The sequence below is a fragment of the Myxocyprinus asiaticus genome, chromosome 14, assembly GCF_019703515.2.
Source record: "Myxocyprinus asiaticus isolate MX2 ecotype Aquarium Trade chromosome 14, UBuf_Myxa_2, whole genome shotgun sequence".
Classification (NCBI taxonomy): Eukaryota; Metazoa; Chordata; class Actinopteri; order Cypriniformes; family Catostomidae; genus Myxocyprinus; species Myxocyprinus asiaticus.
Window position 1 is genome coordinate 3,404,943 of NC_059357.1, and position 14,564 is coordinate 3,419,506.

Here is a 14,564-nt window from a genome sequence, read left to right on the forward strand (position 1 = left end):
TGACCACTGGACTGGCAGTATAGATTGGTGCAGAAGAAGAAGCGAAGGGAGTGCTGGTTGTGATCGGTGGTGCAGCAGGGTTAACCGGAGGGGTAAGTGCATGGTGGAGAGTGTCAACCAGCTCCTGAAATGGATCTGGCAGTGTTATACCTGCTGGGTTCATGATTTTGGACTTCTGTAACGGAAACCCAGACTCGAAGATGATGTTTGAACCCGAAGGCAGGTATTTATTAAACACACAGTTTAAGTAAACAGGTGAGTATCAATCAGAATATGTTGAACAGTAAACAATGAGCAGTACACTGATAAAAGTCTGTGTTCATATAAGAAGTGAGAGTCCTTGATGAGCCACACTCACAAACATCAGATGGGGACACGAGGAGAGGAGAAACAGGGAAAACAGATCGTTGGAAAGGAACCTTGGAGAAATCGTTGGATATCACTGGAGTGGAACTTTGAAGACTTCGCTGGAGAACAGGTAAGTGAGTTTGTATTCCATGGGAGACAAGACATTGACTGAGGAGTGAGTGTGGCTTATGTGGGGAGCTGATTAGCGTGGTGATAAGAGACAGGTGCAGGTGTGTGTGTGTGGTGAGAGAGCCTGGTGAATCCGTGACACCAACATTATTTAAATATATTTGTTTTTTATTGAATAATTCCAAACAACACAGTGACAATAAAGTATTAGGGAATTTAACAAAGAACCTCTGAAAAACAAAGCGCACATATAATATCAACAACAAAACCCCACCTCTTTAAATGTTTAAAGAACAAACAAACATTGTGTGCACTTTGTTTGAGTTTCTTAATTAAATTATCTAATGCTTTATTGTCAGTGTGTTGCTTGGAATTATTTAATAAAAACAAATATTCAAGAGTTAGTTTAAAGTGTGTTCCATTACCCTTTCTATCAATGCCATGACATTCAAATAATAATTTGTTAAACTGCGTGTACAGTATATGAAGAAAATAATGTATAAAAAAAGCATAATCTGATTGAAGTCTTGAAGTCTGTCCCAAATGCAAACCTTTTTAACTCATGCGCCCTCATGGGCTTGCTGAATAGTGTCCCATCGGTCTGCACTCACATGTGTCACCAAAGTCTGGACTCAGAGGAGGACTTTGGTGCCAACACTGTGCAGCCAAAAAGTATTATATAACTAATGGCTGTATCTACAGCGTTGAATGTAGAAAGGGCTTTAGCTCTGTTGTAGTTCTATAAGATCTGTGGCTGTTATGTCTCTAAATTAACTGATGTGGTGATGATGCTTACACACTGCATACATGTACAGCATGTACCAGCTGGCTATCGTTACATATATACCAAGAAACTTGTTTCTTGTGCTTAAATGGTGCTTGATTAACAGTTGTTGTTATGTACAGCTTTGGTAAGAAATCACAAGGTTTCCCCAGTAAATCAATCAGCAATACCACTGAAAGATCAAACAGAAACATGCACAAGATTTCTGGTGATGAGTGAAGTGACTGGAAATTCTTATAAACTGCTCCTTTTATTCATAATGAAACCATATGTATCCAAACTAACTTGCTTCAGATACTGTCAATCAATTTTAAATATCCACACTACAAGTCACATGCCTACTCATTCTTTATTGTCAATATTTTCCATATTTTTGAATGAGATTAATGTAATCAAAACTATTAAACAACCCAAATAGAAATGGGAATTATATAATGACCAAATAATTTAAATGAATATACTTTATCTTCTAAAGTATCCAATCTTTGTCTAGATTTCAGCTCTGCACACTCTGTTCATTTTCTCATGCAACTTCATGAGGTGCATCCTGAGATGCTTTTCAAACAGTATTGAAGGAGTTCACATGTATGCTGGACATTTATTGACCACTTTTTTTCACTATCCACTTCAACTCACCAATTAAATAAAAATGTTAGTTTGGTTTAAAAAGATTCAAGATTTAAGCATGAGTTTTTGGTTAGAAAGATTTCAAAAGTAGTGTATATTTAGATTTAAGTTAGGTATATAGTGTATTTTGTGCTTTTTCTCTAGTATTACCTACCTTACAGAGAGACAAAAATATACATACTGTCAGATAATATTTAGTATGACAGCCAAAAAGACTAACATAAGCAGGGCTATTTTCAGTTGAGAATATGATCATCTGGAGATTCGTTTTTGAGTATTCTGGTAGATGCAAACAAGATGCAAAATTACTTTCTTCCTTGTAATTAAAAAAAGGGTCTGTGCAGTTGATCTAGACAAACCATTTGACAAACCAGCATCAGTCACACAGTGACATTAACTTGACTGTAGCTGTTTCTCTCTTTACTGACTGTGTGTTTGACCATTTAGATGCAGTTCAAACTTTTTCTCCATTCATCCTTCCTCTGTTCTGGACATAATGTGAACTGTAAGCAGAAAAAATAGATTGTAACATCTAAAATAATAATATCTACATTTTAAGCTTTTGGACAATAGTTTAATATGATGTTTAACATAAACGTCTATATTGGTGCTCAATTGTAATTCTCAGATCAATGCAACATTACAGAATATAATCTCCTCAACATCCTCAGTGACTTTTCTTCTGTTATAGTAGCACTGAGTGAAGGGACGCTATATTAAAGACAAAAAAATCATTGTCAACAGTATGTGCATTACATCACTTTTGTTTAATATGAAGTGAAGCAGCTTATATTGTCAGTCAACTGTAAATCTGACATAAGATGCTAACCTGACATTTCAGACTCGGACTCTGAGTTTGGCTGGATTTCTGAGGCTCTGTTAGGAAGGATTTTGAAAACGGAGGTAAAAGTGAACCATTACGAGGAACAATCAGAAGTGAGATGCAGTAAATAGATGGTCTGATAATTGACTGATTCATTGACAGTTAACAACATGAATGCTATGCAGTATTTTAAGTTGGTTAAGTATTTGTCAGGTTCTTCTTAATCAGATCTGATGTCCTGTAAACAATTATCTGCACTTTAATAATCTCTGATATCTCATTGAAAAAAATACAAAAAACCACAAACATTGGCTTTATTTCAAACTACATCACAACCCTCTAACGATTTAGTTACTTTCTTGAAATAATTGAAAAGAACAGATCATGTTACTTTACTCTATCATATGTCATAATAATATAAATTACATTTTAATTGTTTAAAAGAATGAGAGAGCAAAATATGAGAAGCACCAAAACACCAAATTATGTAAATGGAATTAAAATGATTATAATTGTTTATACTCACTGTTATATATTTGTAAAATCAACAGGCATTCACAAGAAAAGACAACGATTCTTAAATCCCCCACTGAACGTTCACCATTAACTGAGGATGAAAATTAAAGCAATTAAACATTTTATAATTAACAATCAAAGTGGAATATTCAAAATCAACTTCACACTTGTTTCCCATAACCTTCACTGAAATCATTTTATTAAATGTATTAACTTTTATGCACTATAATCCAGATTATATATTTGTATGCTGCACACATTTATATTTTTATTGAGAACTTGGCAGTGCAATACTGCAGATATTGTTGACTTTTGTATGGCAAATGGCTTGCTATGTTCCTCATTTGTAACTCTCTTTGGATAAAAGTGTCAGCTAAATCACTAAATGTAATGTAAATGTTTAGAGTATGCCAAGGTGTATATAACATAAGACTTCTGTTTTGGAATTCAAATAAAATGAAATAAGCACATGTAACATATAAAACACTGTATGCTGTTGAAGTGTTTTGTTCACTCACCTGTTTTCAGTATCAGTTCTGTCATCAGTGCAATAGCGCTAATTAAAACAACACCAACTGATCCAAACGGGTATACAGAGTGAAAGTCTGGAATACAAGTCAAAACTGTTTAGTTATATCAACAAATAAATGCACCAATTTATCTTAAAAACATGTTTCAGCATTAATTACTAATTAAACGTAGCCAACATAAAGTCATAATAATATATCAAATGTTATGTATTGTTTAATTATGAGTTTGGTTTCTGAAATTTTAAACATTTTCCTCAAAGTAAATGATCTTTTAGCTACTAACTTTACAAATATTTGAAAAAGCAACTAAAGCTTGTAAGCAGAACAACACACAGAGAATATCAGTGTTGGGGAGTAGCTAACTACATGTAGCGACGCTACTAACTTAACTACATTTTTCAGTATCTTGACAGTAGCTCAGCTGCTTTTAAAACAGAGTAGCTTTCCAGTAGAGAACTACTTTTTCCAGCAAGTAGCGGTGTAGTGTGACCAAACACTACATCATGTTGGTCAGATTATAACTAATAGCCTTCCTTATTGCATAGAAGCTCAGAATCAGGCAGTGTCATCTTCTTCTTTTGTAATGGCAGATCACAAACAAAAATAGTGAATTACCACCAGCTACTGAGAGCTTATTACAGCTCACTTGGATCAGAAGAGATTGTCTGATGGTTATGTAAAGCGAGCAACAACAGTTTGTTTACCTTTACAAGACATACAGGGGCAGGTAAATCTGAAAATGATAAAAGAACACCATTTTATTCTTCTATGTAACAAAGAATGTTTCAGACACTTTGTTCTTAACAGATCACACAACAGCATATTTACCTTTACTATTTTAAATCAAATAATTCAAAAAGTTATTACTGCCTTTTGAGGGATTTTGTTTCTGTTCTAAATATGTTTATTTCGCTTCTCATCATCTGTGCGTTATTGGGAGCAGCGAGTGAATTATTATTATTATTATCAAATAAATATAAAGTATATATTATTATTATAATAATTACTATCATGCTGAACTATTTGATTTCTCAATTTCGAAGCATTTAATTAACTATTATTTTCATGTAAAATAAATGAAATGATTGGTAAAAGAAATCATTTATGGCATGTATTATTCTGCAACAATTTTTCAACTTTTTTCACTAAGGAGCCAATTTTAAAATTTTTGGTTGATGCATTTTTTTTCGAAAGAGCCATACCACAAACAAATAAAGTTTTTCAATAAAATAAAATGTTTATTTTGCCCATAGACTACTCAAAAAAAAAACAAATATGCTAAATGTAATAGGTAACATGTTGCAATATGGAATTGAGTACATGTGTTTTGTGCAGGTCTCCATAAAATTACTTCATTTTACAATTGTTCATGAAAAATTTAACTTTCCTTTTGGGCTGGGCGTTATGTAAAAAATATTTTAATGATAACCGCATTTAAAATATCGCAATATCCAATTATATGGTCAACCCCACTGCCAAGGGACCTGAATATTTTTGCTTTATTGATTTTGAATTAATTGATTGAAACACGAAAAACGTCATGGTTACTGGTGTAACCTCCGTTCCCTGATGGAGGGAACGAGACCTTGGTGTCGATATAGTGACACTAGGGGTCACTCTTGGGAGCCCGAGACACCTCTGGTCTTTGATAAAAGGCCAATTGGCGAGTGGTATTTGCATGCCACTCCCCCGAACATACGGGTATAAAAGGAGCTGGTATGCAACCACTCATTCAGGTTTTACGCTGAGGAGCCGATATAAGGTCTGGCCATTTCAGCGGGTAGTTCAGCGTTGTGGCAGGAGGGACCAACGTCTCGTTCCCTCCATCAGGGAACGGAGGTTACACCAGTAACCATGACGTTCCCTATCTGTCACTCACTCGACGTTGGTGTCGATATAGTGACACTAGGGGTCCCTATACAAAACGCCACAAGGCTGAAATGTGTTACGTGAACTGGCGGTGTGTGGTGGGCAGACTTGCTGTGTGCCTCATAGCCAGCACACATGGTCGACACGTAACCTCCCCCAACACAGTTATGAGTGTCGAACGGCCCTTTCTGGGGACAAGTCGACTACCCAAAGATAGAGACGGGCTTAACCCAGTCGTGGCCTCTTTTCCCCTTCTCTTTTTCCACTCCCTAAAAAAAGAAGGGGGATTATCTGACTGGGCCGCCAGGTCTAGTCGTGGGGAGGACACCGCGGAGACCACACCTCGCCCCAGAGGGGGGGGGGATATTTAAGTGGAAAAATACATCACATGGTCTTTCCAACCATGTGGAGAGCCTTCAAGGTAGATCCTGCCCAATGGGGGAGGAGGTACTACAACATGGAGACTGGGGCAGAGGGGCTCTGCCCAAGGAAGACGCAGTTTGCCAGCAGGGAACGAATTAGCAGAAGATATAGATCGCATGGTGTTAGCCTTACAGGGAACCGCCACATGCGGAGCACCTACCCCAGAACCGGGCTCTTAGTTAGCGCGTGTACTGGGCCGGCAGTGAGTCTCTCCGAAAACTCGACTGCCACAGGGCTCGGAGGAAGTCAACCAGGAACAAGTTTTGTGAACACTACTGGGAATTAACAGTGCACGTCTTCAGCTCATAAGGAGGTGGAAGGCGCTATGTGCAAGCGATACACCCGGCCGGCTATCCCGGGCTTATCCGCTTAAGTTGCATGCCACTACCTGGGATGAAACCGGTTCCACCCGGAGGTTGTAGAACCTTGCAATGGTGTTAAGTGTTGCCCAGCCCGCTGCTCTACAAATGTCTGTTAGAGAGGCACCTCTGGCCAGGTCCCAAGAAGCCGCTACACCACGGGTAGAATGGGCTCGTAGCCCTACCGGGGGCAGCATGTTTTGGGCGAGATATGCCATAGTTATGGCATCAATGAGCCAGTGGGCGATCCTCTGCTTGGAGACAGTGCTTCCTTTCTGCTGTGCACCAAAGCAGACAAAGAGCTGCTCAGAGACTCTAAAGCTTTGCGTGGAATCCAAATAGATGCATAAAGCGCGCACCGGACACAGCAACGACAGGGCTGGGTCTGCCTCCTCCTGGGGCAGCGTTTGCAGGTTCACCACCTGGTCCCTAAAAGGAGTGGTGGGAACCTTGGGCACATAGCCCGGTTGAGGTCTCAGGATCATGTGAGAATAGCCCGGACCGAACTCCAGGCACGTTTCGCTGGCAGAGAACGCTTGCAGGTCACCTACCCTCTTGATGGAAGTGAGCGCAGTCAGTAGAGCAGTCTTCAAGGAGAGTGCCTTAAGCTCAGCTGACTGCAAAGCTCAAAGGGGGCTCTCTGTAGACCCTGAAAAACTACAGAGGTCCGATGAGGGAACGAGGCACGGCCTGGAGGGATTCAGCCTCCTGCCTCTTAGGAACCTGATGATCAGATCATGCTTCCCTAAGGACTTACCATCAACTGCGTCGTGGTGTGCTGCTATGGCAGCAACGTACACCTTCAAGGTCGAAGGGGACAGCCTCCCTTCCAACCTCTCTTGCAGTAAGGAAAGCACTGATCTGACTGCGCATCTCTGGGGGTCTTCCCGATGGGAAGAACACCACTTAGCGAACAGACACCACTTAAAAGGCATACAGGCGCCTCGTAGAGGGAGCCCTAGCCTGAGTGAACGTGTCTACCATCGCAGGTGGGAGACAGCTTAGGTCTTTCGCGTCCCGTCCAGGGGCCAGACATGGAGATTCCAGAGGTCTGGGTGTGGGTGCCAAATGGTGCCCCTTCCCTGAGAAAGAAGGTCCTTCCTCAGGGGAATTTGCCCGGGGGGAGCTGTCGCGAGGAGCGTGAGGTCCAAGCACCACGTCTGGGTGGGCCAGTAGGGTGCTTACCAGCATGACCTTCTCCTCATCCTCCCTGACCTTGCACAGGGTCTGTGCAAGCAGGCTCACTGGGGGAAAAACGCATATTTGCGAATGCCAGGGGACCAGCTGTGTGCCAGCGCGTCTATGCCGAGGAAGGCCTCGGTCAGGGCGTACCAGAGTGGGCAGTGGGGAGGATTCTTGGGAGGCGAACAGGTGCACCTGTGCCTGTCGAATCGACTCCAAATCAGCTGGACCACCTGAAGGTGGAGTCTCCACTCTCCCTTGAGGGTAACCTGTTGTGACGGCGCGTCCGCCGAAGTGTTGAGGTTGCCCGGGATGTGAGTGGCTTGCAGCGACTTGAGGTGCTGCTGACTCCGTTGGAGGAGACGGCGGGCGAGTTGTGACATACAGCGGGAGCGCAGACCGCCTTGGCAGTTGACATATACTACCGCTGCCGTGCTGTCTGTCCAGACTTGCACGTGCTTGCCCTGGATCAACGGCCGGAACCTCCGCAGGGCGAGCAGAATTGCCAGTAACTCGAGGCAGCTGATGTGCCAACGCAGCCGCGGACCCATCCAGAGGCCGGCGGCTGCGTGCCCGTTGCCAACAGCGCCCCAGTCCGTTTTGGAGGCGTCTATTGTGACCACGACGCGCCTGGAGACCAGAGCTTGTAGAAATGAGGTCGGTCCAAGGGCTGAAAAGACAGTGACAGACTGATGTAATGGCCACGCGGTGTGTCCCGTGGCGCCATGCCCGTCTCGGGACTCGAGTCTGGAGCCAGTGCTGAAGCGGCCTCATATGCATCAACCTGAGCGGGGTGGCCACCGCCGAGGATGCCATATGCCCCAGGAGCCTCTGAAAAAGTTTCAGTGGAACCGCTGTTTTCTGTTTGAATGCCTTCAAACAGGCCAGCACCGACTGGGCGCGTTCGTTCGCAAGGTGCGCCGTCAAGGAGACTGAGTCCAACTCCAAACCGAGAAAAGAGATGCTCTGAACCGGGAGGAGCTTGCTCTTTTCCCAGTTGACCCAAAGCCCTAGTCGGCTGAGGTGTGAGAGCACCAGGTCCCTGTGTGTGCATAACACGTCTCGAGAGTGAGCTAAGATTAGCCAGTCATCGAGATAGTTGAGAATGCGAATGCCCACCTCCCTTAACGGGGCAAGGGCAGCCTCTGCGATCTTCGTAAAGACGCGAGGAGACAGGGACAGGCCGAAAGGGAGGACTTGTACTGATACACCTGACCCTCGAACCGCAGGAAGGGTCTGTGTCGAGGAAGGATCGAGACGTGAAAGTACGCATCCTTCGGGTCTACCGCCGCGAACCAATCTTGATGCTGGAAGCTCGCTAGAATGCGTCTTTGCGTCAGCATCTTGAATGGGTGTCTGTGTAAAGCCCGGTTAAGTACTCGCAGGTCCAAGATTGGCCGCAACCCACCGCCTTTTTTCGGTACAATGAAGTAGGGGCTGTAAAACCCTTTCTTCATCTCAGCCGGAGGGACAGGTTCTATCGCGTCCTTCCGTAGGAGGGTAGCGATCTCCGCGCAAGGTAGCAGCGTTTTCGTCTTTCACCAAGGTGAAGTGGACACTTGCGGCTTGTCCAGCGGCACCGTAGGCCTTGGCCGTCAGAGACGACGTAAACCTACAGGCCTTGGACGGGGGCTTTGGGCACCCGCGCCATGTAGCGGCGCTCTGCGGGCAAAGGTGCACCGCGAGCGCCTTTATCCACCAGGGGATTGCCGAATAACCCTTGGCCGCCCCACCATCGAGGGTAGTGAGAGCGGGGAAGCTGAAAAGATCGGGACCGGGCAGTAAAAAGTGCCTCCCGCGACCTTGTCAGCTCTTCATGCACTTCCGGGAAGAAAGGAACGGGGCGGGGCGTGGCTTTGAGCGGCGCCGCGAGCCCAGGAACCAATCACCGAGCCGCGAGGGTTCAGGGAAGAGCAGTGAAATCCACTCTAACTGATGCTCGCGGCTGCCCGGGAAAGCATGTCGTCATCTCCGCGTCAGCCTGTGACTGGGCGATCGACCCCGAAGAGAGGAGCCCAGCTGAGGCTTCCGACTGGACGAGCCTGCTCTCCGATGCTGCGCTCGAGAGCTCATCACTTTCGTGGGCTCCGAATAAGAGGTCGAACTCGCCGTGAGACGAGCCGGCGGACTCACCCGGAAGCCCGATTGGGGCAGATGAGCGTGCTGGGGAATGAGAGGTCCGCGGGGGATACCCAGCGGAGGCGGTCCCATTGGGTAAAAGGACCGAGGCGGGAGCCTCTGGGGTGGCTTGCTTTCTTACGAAGGCGAGCCGCGACCGCAACATTGCCATGGACATATTCTCACAATGAGAACATGACCATCCACGAACGCTGTCTCCGTGTGAGCAGTGCCCAGACACGAAAGACAGTGATCGTGACCGTTAGAAGGTGAGAGATAACGAGCACAACCAGGAATAACACACAATCAGAAAAGCATCTTTAAAAAGACGCGTCTTTTAGAGAAATATATACTCTTTAGAGGGGAAAAATGCTCTTTCAGAAAATATACTCTCTAGTTTTTCTGCCGAAGCGCCCAGGGGCGTTCTCTGCAGTGTACCAGTGCAGAGGAGGGAGAAGCCGCTGAAATGCGCCATCAGATCCAGCAGAGGTGAATGAACAGTAGTATTCAGCTCAGTGAGCATGACTGTTTGGCTCTGAAGAGAAAATCTGAATGAGTGGTTGCATACCAGCTCCTTTTATACCTGTATGTTCGGAGGAGTGGCATGCAAATACCACTCGCCAATTTTCATTGGTCTTTTATCAAAGACCAGAGGTGTCTCGGGCTCCCAAGAGTGACCCCTAGTGTCACTACATCGACACCAACGTCGAGTGAGTGACAGATAGGGAACTTCAAAGACATTTCTAAATTCAAATTGCACTTTAAACGAAACAGCAATTAAAATTATGAAGTGATTAAAAAATTTTATATATAACCACCTCCCCCAGACATTTACCATCTCCAACAAATCAAATCAAATCAAATCACTTTATTGTCAAACAGCCATATACACAAGTGCAATGGTGTGTGAAATTCTTGGGTGCAGTTCCGATCAACATAGCAGTCGTGACAGTGATGAGACATATACCAATTTACAATAACATCAAATTAACACAACACAATTTAAACATCTGTTATACACATAATTACACTCAACAATATACAAATAATAACATACACTGTACAGTATACAATACACACTATATAGATACACATTATTCAATAAAAATAAAAAATAAAAATATATAAAAAAGTATATATAGTATATATAGAATGTACAGTATTGTACTGTATTGACATTCAGGCTGTCTTTTGATAGTCAGTTGTTAAGAGAGAATATAATATAATAATAATATAATTTATGACAGTCCGATGTGAGATATAAGAGTAAGGGCAATAAAGTGCATTGCTGATGTATTTGATCGTGGGAGATCAAGAGTTCAGAAGTCTGATTGCTTGGGGGAAGAAGCTGTCATGAAGTCGGCTGGTGCGGGTCCTGATGCTGCAATACCGCCTGCCTGATGGTAGCAGTGAGAACAGCCCATGGCTCGGGTGGCTGGAGTCTCTGATGATCCTCTGAGCTTTTTTCACACACCGCCTTGTATATATTTCCTGGAGGGAGGGAAGCTCACCTCCGATGATGTGTCTGGCAGTTCGCACCACCCTTTGCAGTGCTTTGCGGTTGTGGGTGGTGCTATTGCCGTACCAGGCGGAGATGCAGCCAGTCAGGATGCTCTCTACAGTACAGGTGTAGAACCGTGTGAGGATGTGGCGGTTCATTCCAAACTTCCTCAGCCGTCTCAGGAAGAAGAGGCGCTGATGAGCCTTCTTCACAATGACTTCAGTGTGGATGGACCATGTGAGTTCCTCAGTGATGTGGACACCCAGGAACTTGAAGCTGCTGACTCTCTCCACAGCCCCATTTGCTATCATGCAAGCATCCGTCACCAACACCAGGTGAAAAATTACTAACAGCCTACAAATGAATATCTTAAGACAATTATAAATGTAAAGATAATTATAATAATCATCATAATAAATAAGCATAATAAATTCCCTTGTGTTCCCAAAACATGCTGCCAAATGTGTGTTCTTATCGAATGTGTTTGTACTGCATTTTGGTAAAACAGTTAATGCTGCCTAAAGAAAAGAAAATAGAACTCAATTTTAGGTTCAAGCTGAATGTGGCTTGTATTACTTTATGATTTAATCACTTTCGTCTTTGTTTCTTTAATACAAAGATACCTGTATATATATTACTGAACCTGCAGAGTTGCGTTCACAAACTCTTAAAGCAAAACTCATGAGATGAATTTGCAGCATTCTCATAGATTATATTATTTTTCCAAACAGTTTTCAGTCGAATGAAACTGAGAAAAAGGAGTGATAATGCGCATGTTCCACGAGACAGGGTCCCGTTGCATGTCTCTGAACAAACAGCGAATCAGACACAAGCATTGATGGCTTTTCTTTTGTCTGTTTTTAAAAATATAATAAAGTGTGTTTCTTCAAGCGCGTCTTTTTGACTTACAGCGTTTATTGTCATGTGTCACTCTGAGACGTCGTACAGGTCACCCGCCTGTTGTGGGTAGATGAGCAAAATTACTCCTGCATGAAATATATTTGGACGAGGAGCTTGCGAACTGGATTGAGCCTCGTCGCATTTTGCGGGTGGTGGGTGCTATATCACAACCTGGGTGCACATAAAAAATAACAAACGTTCATAAAATCACTCGTAGAAAATGCTCTTAACATCTAAGATCAATAGTTATTGGGATAGGAGGCCCAGAACTCTATGCATGTGTGTGTCTTGGAGAAGCGCTTTCATTGCACTCGTGAACAGCAGAGCTCACTGCACACACATAAAATCAGACGCACATCGGCGGCTTTTCTATCGTCTGTTCTTCAAAATATAATCACATTCGTCAAACACGCATCTTTGTGTCTAATTTCTTGTCATATATCACTCCGAGAAGTCTTACAGGTCGGCTTCCACAGTGGCTGGTACATCAGCAAAATACTCTGCATGAAAAATCTGCATTTGGTGGGTGTTCATTTCAAAACTTGTTCACCAGGAGTAGACTGTATGACAAATTCGGGAGAAAGGAAATCAAAACAGTGTCATTGACTTCAAACTTTGCAATCGCACCCACACTTTCTGCTGGAAAATTCTCTCTGCAAAGTTTTAAACGATCATGTGTTGGTGAATGGTGAGACACCTGGCGAGCCACTTGATTTTGAACAAAGAGGCACTTGTGGCTCGCGACCCATAGGTTCCCGACCCCTGATCTAGGATGACCATCCGTCCACTTTTTTGGACCTGAACAAAGCCAACAAATATTTATAGAGCCACCTCTGTATGTGACCTGTAAAGCTGGCACTTGCATGTCAATGGCAAAAAAAGTCAGAAAATACAATGAGCATGAACCCAGGTAAGGGGAGAAACAAGCTCTGAGTTTTTATTCACATATTATCCACACTATACATATCGCCCTGTCCCTAGAGCAGCTTTGGGACTCTCTGATCACTGTCTGGTTCATCTTCTTCCAACCTACAGGCAGAAATTAAAATCAACCAAGCCAGTATAAGGACTGTAAAGAGATGGACCAATGAAGCAGAGCGGGAACTACAAGCCTGCTTTGACTGCACTGAGTGGAGTGTTTTTGAGGCTGCAGCCACAGACCTGGATGAGCTCACAGACACTGTTACATCATATATCAGTTTCTGTGAGGATATGTGCATTCCTACTAGGACTTATTTAAAGTTCAACAATGACAAACCATGGTTTACAGCAGAGCTCAGGCAGCTTCGTCAGGCCAAAGAGGATGCTTACAGGGGTGGGGATAAAGTCTTGTACAATCAGGCCAGGAACACACTGAACAAGGAAATCAGAGTGGCTAAAAGAAGATACTCTGAGATGCTGAAAAACAGGTTTTCAGCTAACGAACCTGCATCAGTGTGGAGTGGCATGAAACAACTCACAAATTACAGGACTCCTACCCCCAACCCTGTGGTTGACCAACAACTGGCTGATGACCTGAATGTGTTCTACTGCAGATTTGAAAGGCCCAATCTCACACCCCACACCCAATCTGACCTTCACTTCACACAAACACCATCACCTCCTGCAACCCCCCTCCTCCCCCTCCTGCTACTCAACCTGCACTTAAGATCTGTAAAGATGATGTGAGCCAGGTCTTTCAGAAAGAAAAGACGAGAAAAGCTTCAGGCCCAGATGGCGTCTCACCAGCGTGTCTTCGATCCTGTGCTAACCAGCTGGCCCCCATCTTCACACAGATCTTCAATAGATCACTGGAGCAGTGTGAAGTCCTATGCTGCTTCAAACGCTCAATCATTATTCCTGTCCCAAAGAAACCAAAAATCACAGGACTTAATGACTACAGACCTGTCGCCCTGATGTCTGTGGTCATGAAATAATTTGAGACTGGTGTTGGCCCACCTGAAGAACATCACTGGACCCTTTCTAGATCCCCTTCAATTTGCTTATCGAGCAAACAGGTCTGTGGATGATGCAGTCAACATGGGATTGCATCATATCCTGCAACATCTGTACAGACCAGGGACATATGCAAGGATCCTTTTTGTGGACTTCAGTTCTGCTTTCAACACCATCATCCCAGTTATACTCCAGAATAAATTACATCAACTCTCTGTTCCCATGTCTATCTGTCAGTGGATTACCAGCTTTCTGACGTACAGGCAGCAGCTTGTGAGACAGGGGAAACTCATTTCTAGCACCTGTACAATCAGCACTCGTGCCCCCCAGGGATGTGTGCTCTCCCCACTACTCTTCTCCCTCTACACCAATGACAGCATTGCCAAGGACTCCTCTGTCAAGCTCCTGAAGTTTGCAGATGACACCACTGTCATCGGCCTCATCCGAGATGATGATGAGTCTGCATACAGAAGGGAGGTTGAACAGCTGGCTGTTTGGTGCACTCAAAACACCCTTGAGC